The sequence below is a fragment of the Staurois parvus genome, unplaced genomic scaffold (assembly GCF_062004578.1).
Source record: "Staurois parvus isolate SC_StPar_1 unplaced genomic scaffold, SC_StPar_1.0 ptg002072l, whole genome shotgun sequence".
Taxonomy (NCBI): Eukaryota; Metazoa; Chordata; class Amphibia; order Anura; family Ranidae; genus Staurois; species Staurois parvus.
This window is the reverse complement of record NW_028319868.1, coordinates 21,788-30,860: the sequence shown is the minus strand read 5'-3', so window position 1 is coordinate 30,860 and position 9,073 is coordinate 21,788.

The following is a 9,073-nucleotide window of genomic DNA, read 5'->3' as shown; positions in this document are numbered from 1 at the left end:
TCACAGCCCTCCCCAAGATTGGCTCACAACCCCCCAGTAATGACTCATAGCCCCCCAAAAATGGCTCACAGCCCCCCAGGAATGGCTCACTTCCCTCCAGTAATGGCTCCCTCCCCCCAGGAATGGCTCCCTCCCCCCCAGGAATGGCTCCCTCCCCCCCAGTAATGGCTCCCTCCCCCCAGGAATGGCTCACAGCCCCCCAGTAATGGCTCCCTCCCCCTCAGGAATGACTCCCTCCCCCCAGGAATGGCTCACAGCCCCCAGTAATGGCTCCCTCCCCTCAGGTAATGGCTCACAGCCCCCCAGGAATGGCTCCCACCCCTCTGGGAATGGCTCACAGCCCCCCAGGAATGGCTCCCTCCCGTCCGGGAATGGCACACAGCCCCCCAATAATGGCTCACAGCCCCCCAGTAATGGCTCCCTCCCCTCAGGTAATGGCTCACAGCCCCCCAGGAATGGCTCCCTCCCGTCCGGGAATGGCACACAGCCCCCCAATAATGGCTCACAGCCCCCCAGGAATGGCTCACAGCCCCCCAGGAATGGCTCCCTCCCCTCCAGGAATGGCTCACAGCCCCCAGTAATGGCTCACAGCCCCCCAGGAATGGCTCCCTCCCCTCTGGGAATGGCTCACAGCCCCCAGTAATGGCTCACAGCCCCCCAGGAATTGCTCCCTCCTCTCCGGGAATGCTCACAGGCCCCCAGGAATGGCTCCCTCCCCTCCGGGAATGGCTCACAGCCCCCCAGGATTGGCTCACAGCCCCCCAGGATTGGCTCACAGCCCTCCAGGAATGGCTCACAGCCCCCCAGGAATGGCTCCCTCCCCTCCGGGAATGACTCGCAGCCCCCCAGGAATGGCTCCCTCCCCTCCGGGAATGGCTCACAGCCCCCCAGGGATGGCTCCCTCCCCTCCGGGAATGACTCACAGCCCCCCAGGAATGGCTCCCTCCCCTCCGGGAATGACTCACAGCCCCTCAGGAATGGCTCTCTCCCCTCCAGGAATGGCTCACAGCCCCCAGTAATGGCTCACAGCCCCCCAATAATGGCTCACAGCCCCCTAGGAATGGCTCACAGCCCGCAGTAATGTCTCACAGCCCCCCAGGATTGGCTCACAGCCCCCAGTAATGGCTCACAGCCCCCCAGGAATTGCTCACTCTCCTCCAGGAATGGCTCACAGCCCCCCAGGATTGGCTCACAGTCCCCCAGGAATGGCTCACAGCCCCCAGTAATGGCTCACAGCCCCCAATGAATGGCTCCCTCCCCTCCGGGATTGGCTCACAGTCCCCCAGGATTGGCTCACAGTCCCCCAGGATTGGCTCACAGCCCCCCAAGAATGGCTCACAGCCCCCCAGGAATGGCTCCCTCCCCTCCGGGAATGGCTCACGGTCCTGCACAGGGACAGATGATTGTTACTCAATAACAGATCCCATAAATACAGTCTGCTGACACCATCACATGTACGGTGCGGTTCCCTTTGCGTGTGACGCAGGCGGATCCCATGACCGCAATCACTCAGCTCGCTGCTGCAGTTCTAATGTTTTTAAAGGGGAACTCCAGACAAAGCGGTGTCCTGTAGGGCCCCTCTCCATTTCATACCCTGACATGCCGAAAGTCAGACGGGACCCTTCTTTCCTGTATTGCTGCGCGTTGCGTCACCCTAAAACCAGGCGTGGGGAAAGGTAACGTCAGCACTCCAGTTGTGGTGAACTACAAATCCCACCATGTCCATGGCAATGCCTCCTGGGAACAGCCGAGTGCTGAGGTTACCTCCCCTTCTTGATTGGTGTTCAGCAGGGACTGGAGGGATCTTCATCGGTGTGACCGACCTCATTGGAAAGTTGTTCTCCGCCAATCAGCTGAAGATTAGAGTGGGGAGGGGCCAGAACATCTGTACAATGGGTGGGGTTGGGATTTCCCCTCACTTCCTGTCCTGGTGACCCCCATAATTTATGAGTAGAGTAGAGTGGGGAGGGGTTAGAACCTCTGTCTAGTGGGTGAGGGGATATTCCTTCACTTCCTGTCCTGGTGACCCCCATAAGTTATGAGTAGAGTGGGGAGGGGTTAGAACCTCTGTGTAGTGGGTGGGGGATATCCCTTCACTTCCTGTCCTGGTGACCCCCATGAGTTATGAATGAGTATGGGTTAGAACCTCTGTCTAGTGGGTGGGGGATATTCCTTCACTTCCTGTCCTGGTGACCCCCATAAGTTATGAATGGGGATGGGTTAGAACCTCTGTCTAGTGGGTGGGGGATATTCCTTCACTTCCTGTCCTGGTGACCCCCATAAGTTATGAATGGGGATGGGTTAGAACCTCTGTCTAGTGGGTGGGGGATATTCCTTCACTTCCTGTCCTGGTGACCCCCATATGTTATGAGTAGAGTGGGGAGGGGTTAGAACCTCTGTCCAGTGGGTGGGGGGATATCCCTTCACTTCCTGTCCTGGTGACCCCCATAAGTTATGAGTAGAGTGGGGAGGGGTTAGAACCTCTGTGTAGTGGGTGGGGGATATCCCTTCACTTCCTGTCCTGGTGACCCCCATGAGTTATGAATGAGTATGGGTTAGAACCTCTGTCCAGTGGGTGGGGGGATATTCCTTCGCTTCCTGTCCTGGTAACCCCCATAAGTTATGAATGGGGATGGGTTAGAACCTCTGTCTAGTGGGTGGGGGATATTCCTTCACTTCCTGTCCTGGTGACCCCCATAAGTTATGAATGGGGATGGGTTAGAACCTCTGTCTAGTGGGTGGGGGATATTCCTTCACTTCCTGTCCTGGTGACCCCCATAAGTTATGAATGGGGATGGGTTAGAACCTCTGTCTAGTGGACGGGGGATATTCCTTCACTTCCTGTCCTGGTGACCCCCATATGTTATGAGTAGAGTGGGGAGGGGTTAGAACCTCTGTCCAGTGGGTGGGGGATATTCCTTCACTTCCTGTCCTGGTGACCCCACAGGAAATGAGGGGAAATCTCATGCATGTACAATCCCGAGTGGGAATAGATGATGAACCAATGGAAAGTCGTGGTTATGAAGCTCCGATGGTGGAGGGACAGGCCGGGTCATGTCTCCAGGGACAACGTCTGGGCCGGTTCCCCTACTGGAAGACTTCCATGGTGCAGGTTATGACCCGCGGCGTGCCCATCCCCCACACTGCAGAAAGTATGTCGGTATTTATTCAGCGAGGAGCCCTCCCTTCCTCAGAGATCGCCCCGGGGCCAGGATCTGCTCCACTGCTGGGAGGACCGGTTCCCTCATCCATTATTCATCACCGACTTACCAATCGTCACTCCCACAACTCTGAGAGATTGTACAATCCGATTGTGTGGTGTATGGCCGGCTTCACACGCCAGCAGCATTTCTTTTTCAATACGATTGTTTAGGTCCAGCCATAGGGGGCCCCACATGGACAGGTGTGTCCCCCTTTGATGCAGAAGACCCTGATCTTTTTTATTGTATCTTACTGGATTGGGAGAGATCAGAGTGCTCGCCCATAGATGAAGGCTGTCCCGGATTGGCTGGTACGGTCTCGAATCATCGACCTCGGTCCTGACAATGATGCCTTTATCAGTCTCTAACAGTCCCCTGCAGATTGGGAAAAATAATTGAACCTGGCTAAGAAATAGGGGTCCATATTTAGGTTTAGGGTTCCTTCAGAGGGGCAATGAGACCCATCCAGGGGCGGACTGACCATTTGGAAACTCGTGCACTGCCTGAGGGCCCGGGATCAGTAGGGGGCCCCATGAGATGCCCCTGGTACCTTTTTCATAGGTTTTTTTGAGTTTGAGCAAGGACACAGGGGCCCCATGATCCCCTATTGCCCGGGGCCCCATGAGTTGTCAGTCCGCCCCTGGACCCATCCTCTGTGCCGAGCCACTGCCTGCTATGTCTGCTATCTCAACAGCGGCTCAGCAAGGAGGACGGGACTCAGCGCGGAGGACGGGACTCAGCGCAGAGGACGGGACTCAGCGTGGAGGACGGAGTTCAGCGCGGAGGACAGGGCTCAGCGTGGAGGACGGGACTCAGCGCAGAGGACGGGACTCAGCGTGGAGGACGGAGTTCAGCACGGAGGACGGGACTCAGCGCAGAGGACGGGACTCAGCGTGGAGGACGGAGTTCAGCGCGGAGGACGGAGCTCAGCGCGGAGGACGGGACTCAGCGTGGAGGACGGAGTTCAGCGCGGAGGACAGGGCTCAGCGTGGAGGACGGGACTCAGCGCAGAGGACGGGACTCAGCGCGGAGGACGGGACTCAGTGCAGAGGACGGGACTCAGCGTGGAGGACGGAGTTCAGCGCGGAGGACAGGGCTCAGCGTGGAGGACGGGACTCAGCGCAGAGGACGGGACTCAGCGTGGAGGACGGAGTTCAGCGCGGAGGACGGGACTCAGCGCGGAGGACGGAGCTCAGCGCGGAGGACGGGACTCAGCGCAGAGGATGGGACTCAGCGTGGAGGACGGAGTTCAGCGCGGAGGACAGGGCTCAGCGTGGAGGACGGGACTCAGCGCAGAGGACGGGACTCAGCGTGGAGGACGGAGTTCAGCACGGAGGACGGGACTCAGCGCAGAGGACGGGACTCAGCGTGGAGGACGGAGTTCAGCGCGGAGGACGGAGCTCAGCGCGGAGGACGGGACTCAGCGTGGAGGACGGAGTTCAGCGCGGAGGACAGGGCTCAGCGTGGAGGACGGGACTCAGTGCAGAGGACGGGACTCAGCGTGGAGGACGGAGTTCAGCGCGGAGGACAGGGCTCAGCGTGGAGGACGGGACTCAGCGCAGAGGACGGGACTCAGCGTGGAGGACGGAGTTCAGCGCGGAGGACGGGACTCAGCGCGGAGGACGGAGCTCAGCGCGGAGGACGGGACTCAGCGCGGAGGACGGGACTCAGCGCGGAGGACGGAGCTCAGCGCGGAGGACGGGACTCAGCGCGGAGGATGGGACTCAGCGCGGAGGACGGGAGTCAGCATCTCTTATGAGAGGTGAATACATGCCATTCACTCAACCATTCCTGGTAGCTGAGGTCCTCCAGACTCCTTATTTTGTGGCCCCAGACCCCGCATTTTGGGGTACAGTCCAGATCCCGTCTACTGCCCTTCCTTTATCTAAACTACTGATCCCTTCCTTGTAGGTTGTCCTGACAACAAGAGCGGTCCTTCATAAATCCATGTGGACACCCTTTTCTCTGACAAATTCTTCTACTGAGTCCTTTAGCACAACCTTGTAAACTATTGATGTTAGGCTGACTGGTCTGGAGTTACCCCGTGTACATCAAGACTTCTTTTTTGAATATTGGTACCATGTTTGCTCTGTGCCAATCAGTGGGTACCATTCCCATTAATAAAACCAAGCTAAGCTCCCTGAGGACTCATGGATGTAGGCTGACTGGTCTGTAGTTGCAAGGTGGGCATCTAGACCCCTTTTTTTGAATGTTGGTACCACATTTGCTCCTCACCAATCAGTGGGAACTGTTCCAGTCAATAAAATGCCTTTTAAAACCAGGAATGGTGACCTGGCTATCACCGAGCTAAGCTCCCTCAGGACTCATGGATGTAGCTTGACTGATCTGTAGTTGCCTGGTGGACATCTAGACCCCTTTTTTTAATATTTTCTGTAGGCCAATCAGCAGGTATCCTTCCAGTCAATAAAATGTCTTTAAAAATGAGGAATAGCAACCCGGTTATTATTGAGCTAAGCTCTCTGAGGACACGTGGATGTAGGCTGACAGCTCTGTAGTTGCCTGGTATACATCTAGACCCCCTTTTTTGAATGTTGGTACCACATTTGCTCCTCACCAATCAGTGAGCACGGTTCCAGCCAATAAAATGTCTTTTAAAACCACAAATAGTGACCTGGCTATTACTGAACTAAGCTCTCTGAGGACTCATGGATGTAGGCTGACAGCTCTGTAGTTGCCTGGTATACATCTAGACCCCCTTTTTTGAATGTTGGTACCACATTTGCTCCTCACCAATCAGTGAGCACGGTTCCAGCCAATAAAATGTCTTTTAAAACCACAAATAGTGACCTGGCTATTACTGAACTAAGCTCTCTGAGGACTCATGGATGTAGGCTGACAGCTCTGTAGTTGCCTGGTATACATCTAGACCCCCTTTTTTGAATGTTGGTACCACATTTGCTCCTCACCAATCAGTGAGCACGGTTCCAGCCAATAAAATGTCTTTTAAAACCACAAATAGTGACCTGGCTATTACTGAACTAAGCTCTCTGAGGACTCATGGATGTAGGCTGACAGCTCTGTAGTTGCCTGGTATACATCTAGACCCCCTTTTTTGAATGTTGGTACCACATTTGCTCCTCACCAATCAGTGAGCACGGTTCCAGCCAATAAAATGTCTTTTAAAACCACAAATAGTGACCTGGCTATTACTGAACTAAGCTCTCTGAGGACTCATGGATGTAGGCTGACAGCTCTGTAGTTGCCAGGTATACATCTAGACCCTTTTTTTGAATGTTGGTACCACATTTGCTCCTCGCCAATCAGTGGGTTCCGTTCTAGCCAATAAAGTATATTTAAAAATGAGGAATAGCAACCTGGTTATTATTGAGCTAAGCTCCCTGAGGACTCATGGATGTAGGTTGACTGGTGGACATCTAGACCCCTTTTTTAATATTTTCTGTAGGTCAATCAGCAGGTATCCTTCCAGTCAATAAAGTGTCTTTAAAAATGAGGAATAGCAACATGACTATTGTTGAGCTAAGCTCTCTGAGGACACGTGGATGTAGGCTGACTGGTCTGTAGTTACCTGCTATGCATCTAGACACCTTTTTTTGATTATTTCTACCACATTTGCTCCACACCAATCAGTGGGCATTGTTCCAACCAATAAAATGTATTTTAAAACCAGAAATAGTGACCTGACTATCACCGAGCTAAGCTCCCTCAGGACTCATGGATGTAGGCTGACTGGTCTGTAGTTGCCTGGAATACATCTAGAACCCCTTTTTTGAATAATGGCCACATTTGCTCCTCACCAATCAGTGGGTACCATTCCAACCATTAAAGTGTCTCTAAAATCAGGAATAGTGACCTGGCTATCACCAAGCTAAGCTCCCTCAGGACTCATGGATGTAGGCTGACTGGTCTGTAGTTGCCAGGTATACATCTAGACCTCTTTTTTGAATGTTGGTACCACATTTGCTCCTCACCAATCAGTGGGCACTGTTCAAATCAATAAAATGTATTTTAAAACCAGAAATAGTGACCTGACTATCACCGAGCTAAGCTCCCTCAGGACTCATGGATGTAGGCTGACTGGTCTGTAGTTGCCAGGTATACATCTAGACCTCTTTTTTGAATGTTGGTACCACATTTGCTCCTCACCAATCAGTGGGCACTGTTCAAATCAATAAAATGTATTTTAAAACCAGAAATAGTGACCTGGCTATTACCGAGCTAAGCTCCCTCAGGTCTCATGGATGTAGGTTGACTGATCTGGTGGACATCTAGACCCCTTTTTTAATATTTTAATACCAATCAGCAGGTATCCTTCCAGTGAATAGAATGTCTTTAAAAATGAGGAATAGCAACATGACTATTGTTGAGCTAAGCTCCCTCAGGACTCATGGATGTAGGCTGACTGGTCTGTAGTTGCCTGGAATACATCTAGACCCCCTTTTTTGAATAATGGTACCACATTTGCTCCTCAACAATCAGTGGGTACCATTCCAACCATTAAAGTGTCTCTAAAATCAGGAATAGTGACCTGGCTATCACCGAGCTAAGCTCCATCAGGACCCATGGATGTAGGCTGACTGGTCTGTAGTTGCCTGGTATACATGGAGACCCATTTCACCCCTCTACAATCATGTCACCTCTAGGGGCTCATTTAGACCCATCCTCCATGCTAGACCATGTTTGTCCCAGTGGAGCCACTCATCCCCCCCAACTGAGGCTGATGTTACCCCACAGATGGAGGTTTTCTCTCCTGGGCCCATTGGGGGAAGTTGGATAGAATTCCCTCCCTCCCTCACATAGAAGACACATGTGAAGCAGATTCCCCGTCATGATAACCCATCATACAGAGGACACATGTGAAGCAGGTACCCCTTTATGATAACCCGTCATACAGAGGACACATGTGAAGCAGGTACCCTGTCATGATAACCCGTCATAAAGAGGAGACATGTGAAGCAGGTACCCCGTCATGATAACCCGTCATACAGAGGACACATGTGAAGCAGGTACCCCGTCATGATAACCCGTCATACAGAGGACACACGTGAAGCAGATTCCCCGTCATACAGAAAAAAACACGTGAAGCAGGTACCCCGTCATGATAACCCATCATACAGAGGACACATGTGAAGCAGGTACCCCGTCATGATAACCCGTCATACAGAGGACACATGTGAAGCAGGTACCCCGTCATGATAACCCGTCATACAGAGGACACATGTGAAGAAGGTACCCCGTCATGATAACCCGTCATACAGAGGACACATGTGAAGCAGGTACCCCGTCATGATAACCCGTCATACAGAGGACACACGTGAAGCAGGTACCCCGTCATGATAACCCGTCATACAGAGGACACATGTGAAGCAGGTACCCCGTCATGATAACCCGTCATACAGAGGACACACGTGAAGCAGATTCCCCGTCATACAGAGGACACACGTGAAGCAGATTCCCTGTCATACAGAGGACACACGTGAAGCAGATTCCCCGTCATACAGAGGACACACGTGAAGCAGGTACCCCGTCATACAGAGGACACACGTGAAGCAGGTACCCCGTCATGATAACCCATCATACAGAGGACACACATGAAGCAGATTCCCCGTCATACAGAGGACACACGTGAAGCAGGTACCCCGTCATGATAACCCGTCATACAGAGGACACATGTGAAGCAGGTACCCCATCATGATAACCCGTCATACAGAGGACACATGTGAAGCAGGTACCCCGTCATGATAACCCGTCATACAGAGGACACACGTGAAGCAGATTCCCCGTCATACAGAGGACGCACACCATGATGTGATGCTGAGTACGATACTTTATTCTACAATCTACACATACTACATAGACCAAACATACAACAGACAGGCGTGTTCTCTGAACAC